At 38.8% G+C, this 13,596-nt stretch overlaps 6 non-coding genes across 6 annotated transcripts; all 6 read right to left on the bottom strand.

Moving 5' to 3' along the window:
- Window positions 1–1,366: 1,366 nt before the first annotated feature.
- On the bottom strand, window positions 1,367–1,485 carry LOC137493495 (5S ribosomal RNA). The gene has a single exon (XR_015488652.1). It is a non-coding gene; the product is annotated as a 5S ribosomal RNA (ribosomal RNA).
- A 58-nt stretch (window positions 1,486–1,543) lies between these two features.
- On the bottom strand, window positions 1,544–1,662 carry LOC137493481 (5S ribosomal RNA). Its single transcript, XR_015488636.1, has one exon. It is a non-coding gene; the product is annotated as a 5S ribosomal RNA (ribosomal RNA).
- Window positions 1,663–9,667: 8,005 nt separating this feature from the next.
- On the bottom strand, window positions 9,668–9,738 carry trnag-ccc (transfer RNA glycine (anticodon CCC)). The gene has a single exon. It is a non-coding gene; the product is annotated as a tRNA-Gly (tRNA).
- Window positions 9,739–10,462: 724 nt separating this feature from the next.
- trnag-gcc (transfer RNA glycine (anticodon GCC)) lies at window positions 10,463–10,533 on the bottom strand. Its single transcript has one exon. It is a non-coding gene; the product is annotated as a tRNA-Gly (tRNA).
- A 406-nt stretch (window positions 10,534–10,939) lies between these two features.
- On the bottom strand, window positions 10,940–11,010 carry trnag-ccc (transfer RNA glycine (anticodon CCC)). Its single transcript has one exon. It is a non-coding gene; the product is annotated as a tRNA-Gly (tRNA).
- Window positions 11,011–11,733: 723 nt separating this feature from the next.
- trnag-ccc (transfer RNA glycine (anticodon CCC)) lies at window positions 11,734–11,804 on the bottom strand. Its single transcript has one exon. It is a non-coding gene; the product is annotated as a tRNA-Gly (tRNA).
- Window positions 11,805–13,596: the final 1,792 nt, after the last annotated feature.

Genomic DNA, 13,596 nt, shown 5'->3' with positions numbered 1-13,596 from the left:
TCATACCTATTTACATATTTAGCTCTGTTCTTTGTTAAAACTTTTTTCTTTGCCATGTCCAAGTTTGGTTTTACCTTAAAAGTTCTTCTTCTTAAAAATCCTCTTTCCACTTTGTTCTTATCCACATTTTCCATCCTTGTTTCTTCATCATTTGCCATTCCTTCAGCTTGACCAGTCTTTCTTAGTTCCTCTTTTTCCACCGTGCTTAAAAAAGTTTTAAAACTGTCCGATATTTCCATTTGTGACCACTGTCCATCTTGTCCTGATAACTGTACTTCATTCTCTTTATTTTCGTTTTCTCCTTCCTTTTTTTCATTGTTATTCATTTCCTCCTCCATTGTCCTTTCTATTGCTTCATTATCTTCTTCCCTATTGTTGTTTTCTTCATGCACCAGCCGGTCCTGATCTTCTCCTCCTCCTTCCTCTCCTTCCATCCAGCATTCACACTTGTTTAAAAAATTTTTACATTCCGGGCACCTGACAGTGATACAGTCTCTTGCAAAATGCCCCCTTTCCTCGCATTTGTAGCACTTGAATTCTGGACAGTCTTTCAGCATGTGCTCCGGGCTCATGCACAGCCTACAGGTCTTCACCTGATGGCTGTGCATCACCCTGAAGTACTGCGTCCCTTCTGCTGTTTCCATTTTTGTGCTATATGGCAAGGATGCCACCTCTTTAGGGAACCTCACTTTAAGGAACCTTGTTCCGTCTTCTATGTCGGTACCCGGATAAAACCTTCGTTTAATTTTAGATATGGGACAAACTCCCCAAGTATCTAATTTCTCCAGTATTTCCTTATCTTCAAGATAGACCGGCAGGTGCATGAAGGAAACAACAAAATCCCTATTATGAAGCTTTTTAATTTCACAGTTCACCCCATTTATCATCAGTTTGTCAGTCAATTGTTCACATAATTCCTCTGTTTCCATTGTTAGTTCGTACTCCTTTCCTTGTCTTGGTCTTAAAGCCAGAATTTTTCCATGTCCACACTTTTCAATCACCGCTTTAATAATATCTTCTGCTCTTACTTCCTGTACATCTTCCACATTAATGATAACTGTTGCCTCCTTTAAATACTTTCTTCCACCTACTTGGCTTTTCCGTTGTCCAGCTCGTTGTCCATTTTCCAGTCCGTTGTCTTTAACCATTCTTGTCTCGTCATCCAGTCCTGTTTCATATTCCTTTCGTGTCTCTGCATCCAGTCCAGGGTCGTTTGCCATCAATCCGTCCTTTGTTTGCTCCATAGCAAAAAACACAAGCAAAAAACCACCCTCCAGCCAGCATTTCCAGGGTGGTATGGCCGTAAGCGAAAGAGGCTGTCAAGCGTTGGCTATTTAAAGCAGCTGCCAAATGAAGCACTTCGAAAAGCTCACAGCACCTGGTATTCCCAGGCGGTCTCCCATCCAAGTACTAACCAGGCCCGACCCTGCTTTACTTCCGAGTTCAGATGAGATCGGGCATTTCCAGGGTGGTATGGCCGTAAGCGAAAGAGGCTGTCAAGCGTTGGCTATTTAAAGCAGCTGCCAAATGAAGCACTTCGAAAAGCTTACAGCACCTGGCATTCCCAGGCGGTCTCCCATCCAAGTACTAACCAGGCCCGACCCTGCTTTACTTCCGAGTTCAGATGAGATCGGGCATTTCCAGGGTGGTATGGCCGTAAGCGAAAGAAGCTGTCAAGCGTTGGCTATTTAAAGCAGCTGCCAAATGAAGCACTTCGAAAAGCTTACAGCACCTGATATTCCCAGGCGGTCTCCCATCCAAGTACTAACCAGGCCCGACCCTGCTTTACTTCCGAGTTCAGATGAGATCGGGCATTTCTTTTTTTTTTTTTTTTACTTTATTTTATATCAAAAATTAAAAACAGTTACATTCAGGTAATAATACATTTACATTATATAAAGCCATTTGAACATATGTATTCCCATTTAAAAAGTCTTTTTCAAATACATCAATCCTGTCATTCATGTTACAATAATAGAAAAGAGCATTAAGCAGTTCAGACATTTTTCTTTGAAACAATTTACACACAGACAATTTGCCATTCTTTTGTTTCACAATATTCCTTCTATTCCATATTACATTTCTTGCAACTGTTAAAAAGAAGTTTATGAACCTTGTGTTTTTACCTTCTGTTTTACAACCAAATAAAAATAATGTTTCCCATTCCTCATCAACAACCTCATTTTCAATCCCCATTTCATTTAACATTTCTTTAATTTTTCCAATCAAACATTTTAACTCTTTGCATTTAAAAAACAAATGTAATATACCTTCATCTTCTTCATTACAAACTTTACATCTTGCATCATTTGCCAAACCTATTTTACACAATCTCATTTCACTTAATAAACAGTTTTGTCTTAAAATGTAATCAAAATTCTCTAAAACGGGACTTTTCCACCAAGCTCTTAAATTTTGCCATATTTCCTTCTTTTCAATATTGGGATATAACCTTTTCCAGTACTCTTCTGCTTTGGGTGTTACAAACACGTCTTTACATAAACAAGAATAAAACATTTTCAGTATACCATCTTTAAAAGCATATTGATTTTCTTTAAAGTTTATCACCCTTCCTTCATCTCTGTGCATTTCCAATTTATTTTCTATAATTTCTTTCCATTCTTTTGGTATATTTTTTTTCAAGTTGTTAAGCTGCTTTTCAATAACTCTTTTAGTTTCGTTTTCATAGTTTTCTATTATTGCATCTTTTATTACGTGCGCCTGTACATAACCAGGTATCACTTCATATAAAATATCTTTAATTTGCTTTATTCCTGCATTAAACCATTTCTTATAAAAAATAGTATTATTCCCTACTTTAATGTATTCATTTAAAAACAGCGGTTGCTTTAAAATCTCGTCTTTACTAAATGAACAATCAATATGCTTTCTAAAATCTCCCCATGCTTTAATAACCTCTTTATAGAATTCTGGAACTTTATTCATCATATTCTCTTTGGGCTTCATCCATAATATATATTCTTGTATTTCCCCACATTTATTTAAAAAAATACCTCATCACATCTTTCCATACATGTTTTTCTTCTTTCCAATATTTATTTACAGTTTTAATTCTTATGCTTTTCATTCTGATTAGAGGATCAATTAAACCTAAGCCTCCTTCTTCAACTTTACCAATTATGGTGTCATACGCTATTTTGGAAGGTTTTCCATCCCATAAGAAATCTAAAACAATAGCTTTTATCTTTTTATACACACTCATTGGCAAACTCACTGTACCTAAAACATACCACATTTTTGATAAAAATAAGGAATTTAAAACTAAAACTTTCCCCTTTAAAAACAAACCTCTTAATTTCCAGAAATGTAATCTTTTCTCCATTCCCTTTAAAACTTCCTCCCTCATTAAATTCCTTGTTTCATTTTCATTTTCACCAACCCTTATACCTAAAATTTTCATATCAACTTTCTCCTCTTTAAATTTTATTTTTTCTGGTAAAACATTTATTTTTCCCATTCTCATTTAGTTTTTTCCTTATTAATTTTTGCTCCTGTTCCTTTACAATATCTGTTTAAAATTTCCTCTGCTTTTTCAATACTTTTAATATCTTTTACTATTAAAGTGGTATCATCAGCATACTGAAATATTTTGTGTTCCAAGTCTGTTCCTTTTATACATAATCCTCGTATTTGCGTTTCATTATCAATTGCTAATCCCAATGTTTCAGATACAAGTGTGTATAATAGTGCTGACATTGGACATCCTTGTCTTATTGATCTTGTTATTTTAAAATCTTTAGTTAAAAAACCATTTACTTTTATACAGCTTGTTATATCTGCATATAAACATTTTATCCATTGTAAGTATCTTTCTCCAAAACCAAATCTCTCCATTACATCCATCATATATTTGTGTTCCACTCTATCAAAAGCTTTTTCTAAGTCGACACTGATTATATATCCTGTTTCTTTTTCCTCTCTCATATACCATATTATATCTCTTATATTGTTTATGACATCAGTTATGTCTCTTTTTAAAACTGCATATGCTTGATTTGTTTTGATTATGTTAGGTACAACTACTTTCAATCTATTAGCTAAAACCTAAAACCTAATAATTTTTTAAGTCTCCTTTGTCTCCATTTCTTTTATAAATCATTTTCACCATTCCTTTCTTCATACTATTAGTTAACTCCCCTTTTTCATAAATATCACTGTATATTTCATTTAAAATAGGAATTAAAACATTTTTAAAAACTTTATAAAACTCAACTGGTAGTCCATCTATTCCTGGACTTTTCCCATTTCTCGACTGATCAATAGCTGTTTCTATTTCTAAATCTGTTATCTCACTCTCACACATTTCCTTGTCCTCTTTATTTAATTTTGCTGTTATTTTTCCTAATAAAAAATGTTCATCATTTATATTTACTCCATTTTCTGTAAATAGTTCCTTATAAAATCGTCTAGTTTCGTTTAAAATTCCCTCTTTGTCTTCTACAGTTTTCCCATCTTGTGTTTTTATACATTTTATTATAGCTGCTCTCTGTCTTGTTTTTTCTAATTCATAAAAGTATTTTGTACTTCTTTCTCCTTCTACAATGTCTTTAGCTCTGCTTCTAATAATTACTCCTTTACACTTTTCTTCTTCAATTTTCTTCAGCTTTTCCTGTAATTCTATTATTTTGTCAACATTTATCCCATTTACTTTACTCATTTCTTCATTCCATTCTTTTCTAATTTTATTTTCTTTGAATTTTTTTGCCTTTTGTATTTTTTCTGATATATTTATTGAGTATTCTTTTATTCTATTTTTCAGATTATCCCACCATAAACCTGTTTCTGTTTCAAACATTTCATCATTCACACTATTAATTATTATATTTTCTATATCCCTTTTATAACTTTCTATTTTTAACAGCTCAGTGTTGAGTATCCACACTCCTGGTCCTTTTTCAATCTCATTAAAATTAATTGTTATCCATAAAAAATCATGATCACTTTCACTATAGGGTTTATATAAAATTGTGTTAAAATATTGTACTTCTTTTTTCTTACATAAAAACAAGTCAATTCTACTTTGCTTTAAAATCCTATTTGCAATTTCTCTTCTTGAATACTCTCTTTTCATACCATTCCGCTCTCTCCATACGTCTACCAAATCACATTTTCTCATTAAATTTTGTAGTTCATTCCTCCCTCTGTCTGTTCTAAAATTCATTGAGTCATCTATATCTATTTTTTGCATGGCAATATTAAAATCTCCTAAAATAAATATGTTTTCATTCTTTTCTATTAGCTTATCTATTTCCTTATAAAAGTTATATTTGTCCTTTTCCTCATTTGGTGCATGTATGTTGCATAATCTAAAACTTTTCCCACCATACAGAACTTTTACAATTATTATTCTTCCATTAGTGTCTTTATAGTCTAATTCTACTTTCTCAAAAATCCCTCTTTTTATTAAAATTGCAACTCCTCTATTCTTTTCTATATTCCCATTACTAAATATTTCACCATTCCATAATTTTCTCATTTCATTTTTAATCTCATTTTCCCACTTTGTCTCTTGTAAACATAATATATCACACTTTTTTGTCAAACACGTTAATCTTTCAAACTTTTCACATTTGGACAATCCTCTTACATTCAATGATACCACACATACATTACTCATTAGTATAATTATTGGATAAACCAATAACCACCATTCATTCTGAGTCACTGTCACTTAAACAAATGTTTCTTGCATCTCCTTTTTCAAATTTTTTCCTTTCCATTCTTTCTTTAATCTCTTCTCTTCTTATTTTCTGCCTTTGTAGAACCATTTCAATGTTTAGGCCACTTTTAGATCTTGATTTTAAATCTTTTATCTTTTTTCCTTTTTCTTTTTTTTCCAGTCCATAATTCCCCCTTTCAAAATCCATTGCTCTTACCTCATTTATTGCTCTTATTTCATTGTCCTCAGTCCTTGTTTTCTCTTGTCTCTCTTCATTGTTCAGTTCTATAGTGTCCGCATCATTTTGTTCCTCAGCAAATTGTCTATTATTTGGGTCTCCTTCTTCCTTGTTTGCTCCTTCTCCCAGTTCCATTTCTTTATCCTCTTGCTCATTTCTGTCCTCTTCTGTATTGTTTTTTTTATTATTTTTTTTATTAAGAAATATTCATACAATTACAATTTTACATTTTACACATATTTGCACAAGATATCTCATTTCAAAAGCAGTTCATTGGTGGTCGATGGTCTTATTTCCAGGGTCCTTTCAGTGCTTTAAAAGAGAAATGTCCAATTCACAGTCCTTTAAAAACTGACATACTTCAACTGTAAAAACATTGTAAAAAACATCAACTTTTTCTTCATGATAAAAGTAATAAAACAAACATTGTACATACTTTACAAATTTTCTTTTAAAAATGTTCCATACATTTAGTCGCACTTTTTCCTTCCTCATTACAACTCTTCTTTCCCATATTGCGCTTTTCATCAACATTACCAGCAAGTTAATAAGCTTTTTGTTTTTACATACACATTCATTTTCCAAACCCCAACATTAAAACCTTATTCCATTCCATTTCTTCCTCCCCTTTTAATACTGAGATCATTTCTTTACATCTTTCAATAAAATCATCCAACTGTTTGCAATGTAAAAATAAATGTAAAAGCGCCTCATCATCTTCGTTACACACTTTACATGTTGCATCTTGTTCCATCCCAATTTTATGTAAAATAGCATCAGTAAAAATCACTCTGTGTCTAATAAAATATTCTAAGTTTGCCAGTTTTGTTTGTAAAAAAATACCTCTCATGTTTTCCCATATGTTGTTCTCATTTGTTATCTTGTATTTTTGCATCCAGTATTCATTTGTCAAAGGTTTCTTAAAAACTGCATCCCTAAAAACACAATAAAAACTTTTCACCGTACATTCCTTAAAATCATTCAATTTCTCCCCTATTCTCACATACACTTCCATTCCATCAACGTCATCTTCTTTATTTTTTAATTTTTTGAATCCATTCTTGAGGGATTGCAGTTTTAATTATTTGGTACTTATTTTTTATTTCTTGTCTGCTATATTCTTCCTTTGCTTCTTCCATGGCATCAATAATGCATTGTACTGGTAAAAAAAACCTTCTTTAAACTCATATAAAATATCCCTTACTTTAACTATTCCTGCCACCCACCATTTCTTTAAACAAATCTCCCTCCCTTGATTTAAAATGCAGTTGTTTAAGAAAAGAGGCTGATTTAAAATGTTCTCTCTCCCTAGAGGTTTAAAATGCACATTGTTTAAAAATTTGCCCCAAGCTCTTAACAATTCTTTATAAAAATCCGGCACCCTCTCCGCCATCCAGTTTTTTGTTTTCATCCATAAAATACTGTCCCCCAAATTAAAATTACCACATTTATTTAAAAAATATCCCACAGTTCCTTTCCACGTTGCTTCAGTTTCTTTGTCAAAGTACTTTTTTATTATTTTGACCCTCAAACTATTTTTTCTTTGTTCTACATCCATCAACCCCAGTCCTCCCTTATCCACTTCCCCTATTAAAGTAGCATGTGCAATTTTTGTTTGTTTCCCCTCCCATAAAAAATCTAAAAAACATTTTTTCAGCCTTTTTTCTGCCCACATCGGCATTGCAGACACATATAAAATATACCACAACTTTGACACCATTAAAACATTTAACACTAAAACCTTCCCTTTTAATGTTAATGTCCTGTTTTTCCAGAATATTAATCTTTTCTCAATCCCTCCAAGCACTTCCTCCCACATTGTATCATCTGCTTTCTTTTCATCCTTCCCCATTAAAACTCCTAAAATCTTGATTTCTTTAGTTTCTATAAAAGTGAACAGCTCTGCTAAATTCCCTACCTCTCCTAATCTCATGTATTCCGTTTTACTGTCATTTATTTTTGCTCCTGATCCTCGACAGTATTTTTGCACTATTTGCATCGCTTTCTTTACACTTTCGATATCTTTCATTAAAAGAGTGGTATCATCTGCGTATTGGAATATTTTTGTTTCTTGTCCATCCAGTCCTATTCCCTTTATCCCCTCATCTTGTTTTATCATTAATCCCAAGGGTTCTGCCACTAATGAATATAAAAGAGCTGATAGCGGACACCCTTGTCTAATCGATCGTGTGATGTTTACATTTTTTGTTAAAAAACCATTACATTTAATCCTTGTTTTTGCCCCTTTGTATAAAATACTAATCCATTTTTTAAAATTCTCCCCAAATCCAAAACTCTGTAAAATATCAAATAAAAAACTGTGCTCAACTCTATCGAATGCCTTTTCAAAATCCAAGCTAATTAAAAAGCCTCTTTTTTTCTTTTCGTTCATGTATCTTATTGTGTCTTTAATGCTAATTGTTGTGTCCGCTATATCTCTTCCCTTTACTCCGTATACCTGGTTTGTTTTTATTATATTTGGCATTATTTCTTTTAGTCTATTGGCTAAAACTTTAGATAAAATTTTTAAATCTGTATTTAGCATTGTTATTGGTCTGTAATTCTATAAATCATTTTTTCCTCCTTTCCTTTTATATATCAATTTCATTAATCTCATTCCCATTCTTACATTTAATTCTCCTTCCTTAAAAATCTCCTCATATACCTCTTTTAAAATTCCAGTTAAAATATCTTTAAAAACTATATAAAACTCATTCCCCAACCCATCTATTCCTGGACTTTTATTTTTATTTAACTCGTTAATTGCTCTTTTTATTTCTTCCTCGTTTATTTGTTCATCACATTCCTTTTTTTCTATCTCTCCTGCTGTTGTTTTTATTTGTTTTAGTAATTCTGCTTTGTCCTCCTCTATCACACCTTCTGCACTAAATAACTTGTCATGGTAATTTTTAATTTCTTCCAATATTCCATCATTTGTTTCTACAACTACCCCATCATCTCTTTTTACTTCATTAAATGTTTTGGCTTTACTTCAACGAGAATTCTACCACTAAACCACCAATGCTGATATGCTTATACTGCTGTCCTAGTGGGGTGTGATTACTGCAAGGTTGTTACCCAGAGCTGGATGAGTAGCAACACAAAATAGGATTTGCATTGGCTGGGAATCTGACCCGGGTCTCCCGCGTGGCAGGCGAGGATTCTACCAGTGAACCACCAATGCTGATATGCTCTTACTACTGTCCTAGTGGGGTGTGATTGCTGCAAGGCTGTTACCCAGAGCTGGAAGAGTAGCAACACAAAACAGGAATTGCATTGGCCAGGAATCGGACCCGGGTCTCCCGCATGGCAGGCAAGAATTCTACCACTGAACCATTTATGCTGATATGCTTATAGTGCTGCCCTAGTGGGGTGTGACTGCTGCAAGACCGTTACCCAGAGCTGGAAGAGTAGCAACACAAAACAGGAATTGCATTGGCCTGGAGTTGGACCCGGGTCTCCTGCGTGGCAGGCGAGAATTCCACCACTGAACCACCAATGCTGACTCATGTTGTTTTTTGCCTTTGTGTTATGTGAGTGCTAAAAGGCCGTCAACCAGAGTTGTTACAGGAGCCACACAAAACAGCAATTGCATTAGCCAGGAATGGAACCCAGGCCTCCCTCATCGCAGGAAAGAATTCTACCACTGAACCACCAGTGCTGATATGCTAATACTGTAGCCCAAGTGGGGTGTGATTGCTGCAAGGCTGTTACCCAGAGCTGGAAGAGTAGCAACACAAAAGACGAAATGCATTGGCTGGGAATCGGACCCAGGTCTCCTGCGTGGGAGGCGAGAATTCTACCACTGAACCACCAATGCCGATATGGTCCTACTGCTGTCCTAGTGGGGTGTGATTGCTGCAAGGCTATTACCCAGAGCTGGATGAGTAGCAACACAGAAGAGAAATTGCATTGGGTGGGAATCAGACCCTGGACTCCCGCGTGGCAGGCAAGAATTCTACCACTGAACCACCAATGCTGATATGCTCAAATATCTGTCCTAGTGGGGTGTGATTGCTGCAAGGCTGTTACCCGGAGCTGGGAGAGAAGCAACACAAAACAGGAACTGCGTTGGCCGGGAATCGGACCCGGGTCCCCTGCGTGGGATGCCAGAATTCTACCACTGAACCACCAAAGCCGATATGTTCTTACGGCTGTCCTAGTGATGTGTGATTGCTGCAAGGCTGTTACCCAGAGCTGGAAGAGTAGCAACACAAAACAGGATTTGCATTGGCCAGGAATCGGACCCGGGTCTCCCGCATAGCAGGCGAGAATTCTACCACTGAACCACCAATGCTGATGTGCTCAATCATCTGTCCTAGTGGGGTGTGATTGCTGCAAGGCTGTTACCCAGAGCTGGAAGAGAAGCAACACAAAACAGGAACTGCGTTGACCGGGAATCGGACCCAGGCCCCCTGCGTGAAACACGAGAATTCTACCACTAAACCACCATTGCTGATATGCTCATACTGCTGTCCTAGTGGGGTGTGATTGCTGCAAGGCTGTTACCCAGAGCTGGATGAGTAGCAACACAAAACAGGATTTGCATTGGCCGGGAATTGGACCCGGGTCTCCCGCATGGCAGGCGAGAATTCTACCACTGAACCACCAATGCTGATATGCTCGATTGTCTGTCCTAGTGGGGTGTGATTGCTGCAAGGCTGTTACCCAGAGCTGGAAGATTAGCAACACAAAACAGGATTTGCATTGGCCAGGAAACGTACTCGGGTCTCCCGCGTGGCAGGCAAGAAATCTACCAGTGAATCACCAAGGCTGATATGCTCATACTGCTCTCCTAGTTGGGTGTGATTGCTGCAAGGCTGTTACCCAGAGCTGGAAGAGTAGCAACACAAAACAGGATTTGCATTGGCCGGGAGTTGCACCTGGATCTCCTGCGTGGCAGGCGAGAATTCTACCACTGAACCACCAATGCTGATATGCTCATAGAGTTGTCCTAGTGGGGTGTCATTGCTGCAAGGCTGTTACCCAGAGCTGGAAGAGTAGCAACACAAAACAGGAATTGCATTGGCCGGAAATCGGACCCGGGTCTCCCACGTGGGAGGCGAGAATTCTACCACTGAACCACCAATGCTGATATGTTCTTACGGCTGTCCTAGTGATGTGTGATTGTGCAAGGCTGTTACCCAGAGCTGTAAAAGTAGCAAAACAAAACAGGATTTGTAATGGCCGGGAATCAGACCCAGGTCTCCCGCGTGGCAGGTGAGAATTCTACCACTGAACCACCAATGCAGATATGCTCATACATCTTTCCTAGTGGGGTGTGATTGCTGCAAGGCTGTTACCCAGAGCTGGAAGATTAGCAACACAAAAAAGGAATTGCATTGGTAGGGAATCGGACCCGGCTCTCCTGCGTGGGAGGCGAGAATTCTACCACTGAACCACCCATGCTGATATGCTCATACTGCTGTCCTAGTGGGTTGTGATTGCTGCAAGGCTGTTACCCAGAGGTGGAAGAGTAGCGACACAAAAGAGAAATTGCGTTGGCTGGGAATCAGACCCATGTCTCCCACGTGGCAGGCGAGAATACTACCACTAAACCACCAATGCTCATATGCTCAAACACATTTCCAAGTGGGGTGTGATTGCTGCGAGGCTGTTACCCAGAGCTGGAAGAGAAGCAACACAAAACAGGAACTGCGTTGGCCAGGAATCTGACCCGGGTCCCCTGCGTGGGACGCAAGAATTCTACCACCAAACCACCATTGCTGATATGCTCATACTGCTGTCCTAGTGGGGTGTGATTGCTGCAAGGCTGTTACCCAGAGCTGGAAGATTAGCAACACAAAACAGGAATTGCATTGGCCGGGAATCGGACCCAGGTCTCCCGCTTGGGAGGCGCAAATTCTACCACTGAACCACCAATGCTGATATGCTCATACTGCTCTCCTAGTGGGGTGTGATTGCTGCAAGGCTGTTACCCAGAGCTGGATGAGTAGCAATACAAAACAGCTTTTGCAATGGCCGGGAATAAGACCTGGGTCTCCCGCGTAGCAGGCGAGAATTCTACCACTGAACCACCAATGCTGATATGCTCATTCATCTGTCCTAGTGGGGTGTGATTGCTGCAAGGCTGTTACCCAGAGCTGGAAGATTAGCAACACAAAAGAGGATTTGCATTGGCCAGAAAACGTACTCTGGTCTCTTGCGTGGCAGACGAGAATTCTACCAGTGAACCACCAATGCTGATATGCTCATACTGCTCTCCTAGTTGGGTGTGATTGCTGCAAGGCAGTTACCCAGAGCTGGAAGAGTAGCAACACAAAACAGGATTTGCATTGGCTGGGAGTCGCACCTGGATCTCCCGCGTGGCAGGCGAGAGTTCTACCACTGAACCACCAATGCTGATATGCTCAGAGAGTTGTCCTAGCGGGGTGTGATTGCTGCAAGGCTGTTACCCAGAGCTGGAAGAGTAGCAACACAAAACAGGAATTGCATTGGCCGGGAATCAGACCCGGGTCTCCCACGTGGGAGGCGAGAATTCTACTACTTAACCACCAATGCTGATATGTTCTTACTGCTGTCCTAGTGATGTGTGATTGCTGCAAAGCTGTTACCCAGAGCTGGAAGAGTAGCAACACAAAACAGGATTTGCATTGGCCAGGAATTGGACCCGGGTCTCCCTCGTGGCAGGCGAGAATTCTACCACTGAACCACCAATGCTGATATGCTCATACAGGTGTCCTAGTGGGGTGTGATTGCTGCAAGGCTGTTACCCAGAGCTGGAAGATTAGCAACACAAAACAGGAATTGCATTGGCCGGGAATCGGACCCAGCTCTCCCGCGTGGGAGGGGAGAATTCTACCACTGAACCACCAATGCTGATATGCTCAAACTGCTGTCCTAGTGGGTTGTGATTGCTGCAAGGCTGTTACCCAGAGCTGGAAGAGTAGCAACACAAAAGACAAATTGCATTGGCTGGGAATCGGACCCATGTCTCCCACGTGGCAGGCGAGAATACTACCACTGAACCACCAATGCTCATATGCTCAAACATGTGTCCTAGTGGGGTGTGATTGCTGCAAGGCTGTTACCCAGAGCTGGAAGAGAAGCAACACAAAACAAGAACTGCTTTGGCCGGGAATCGGACCCGGGTCCCCTGCGTGGGACACGAGAATTCTACTACTAAACCAACATTGCTGATATAGTCATACTGCTGTCCTAGTGGGGTGTGACTGCTGCAAGGCTGTTACCCAGAGCTGGCTGAGTAGCAACACAAAACAGGATTTGCATTGTCCAGGAATCGGACCCAGGTCTCCCGCGTGGCAGGCGAGAATTCTACCACTGAACCACCAATGCTGATATGCTTGATTGTCTGTCCTAGTGGGGTGTGATTGCTGCAAGGCTGTTACCCAGAGCTGGAAGATTAGCAACACAAAACAGGATTTGCATTGGCCAGGAATCATACTCGGGTCTCCTGCGTAGCAGGCGACAATTCTACCAGTGAACCACCAATGTTGATATGCTCATACTGCTCTCCTAGTTCGGTGTGATTGCTGCAAGGCTGTTACCCAGAGCTGGAAGAGTAGCAACACAAAACAGGATTTGCATTGGCCAGGAGTCGCACCTGGAACTCCCGCATGGCAGGCGAGAGTTCTACCACTGAACCACCAATGCTGATATGTTATTTAGACTGTCCTAGTGGGGTGTGATTGCTGCA

Source organism: Danio rerio, chromosome 4 (genome assembly GCF_052040795.2).
Source record: "Danio rerio strain M-AB ecotype USA chromosome 4, GRCz13ab, whole genome shotgun sequence".
NCBI lineage: Eukaryota > Metazoa > Chordata > Actinopteri > Cypriniformes > Danionidae > Danio > Danio rerio.
Note: the sequence above shows the minus strand (reverse complement) of the source record. Positions and strands in the feature narration are given on the sequence as shown.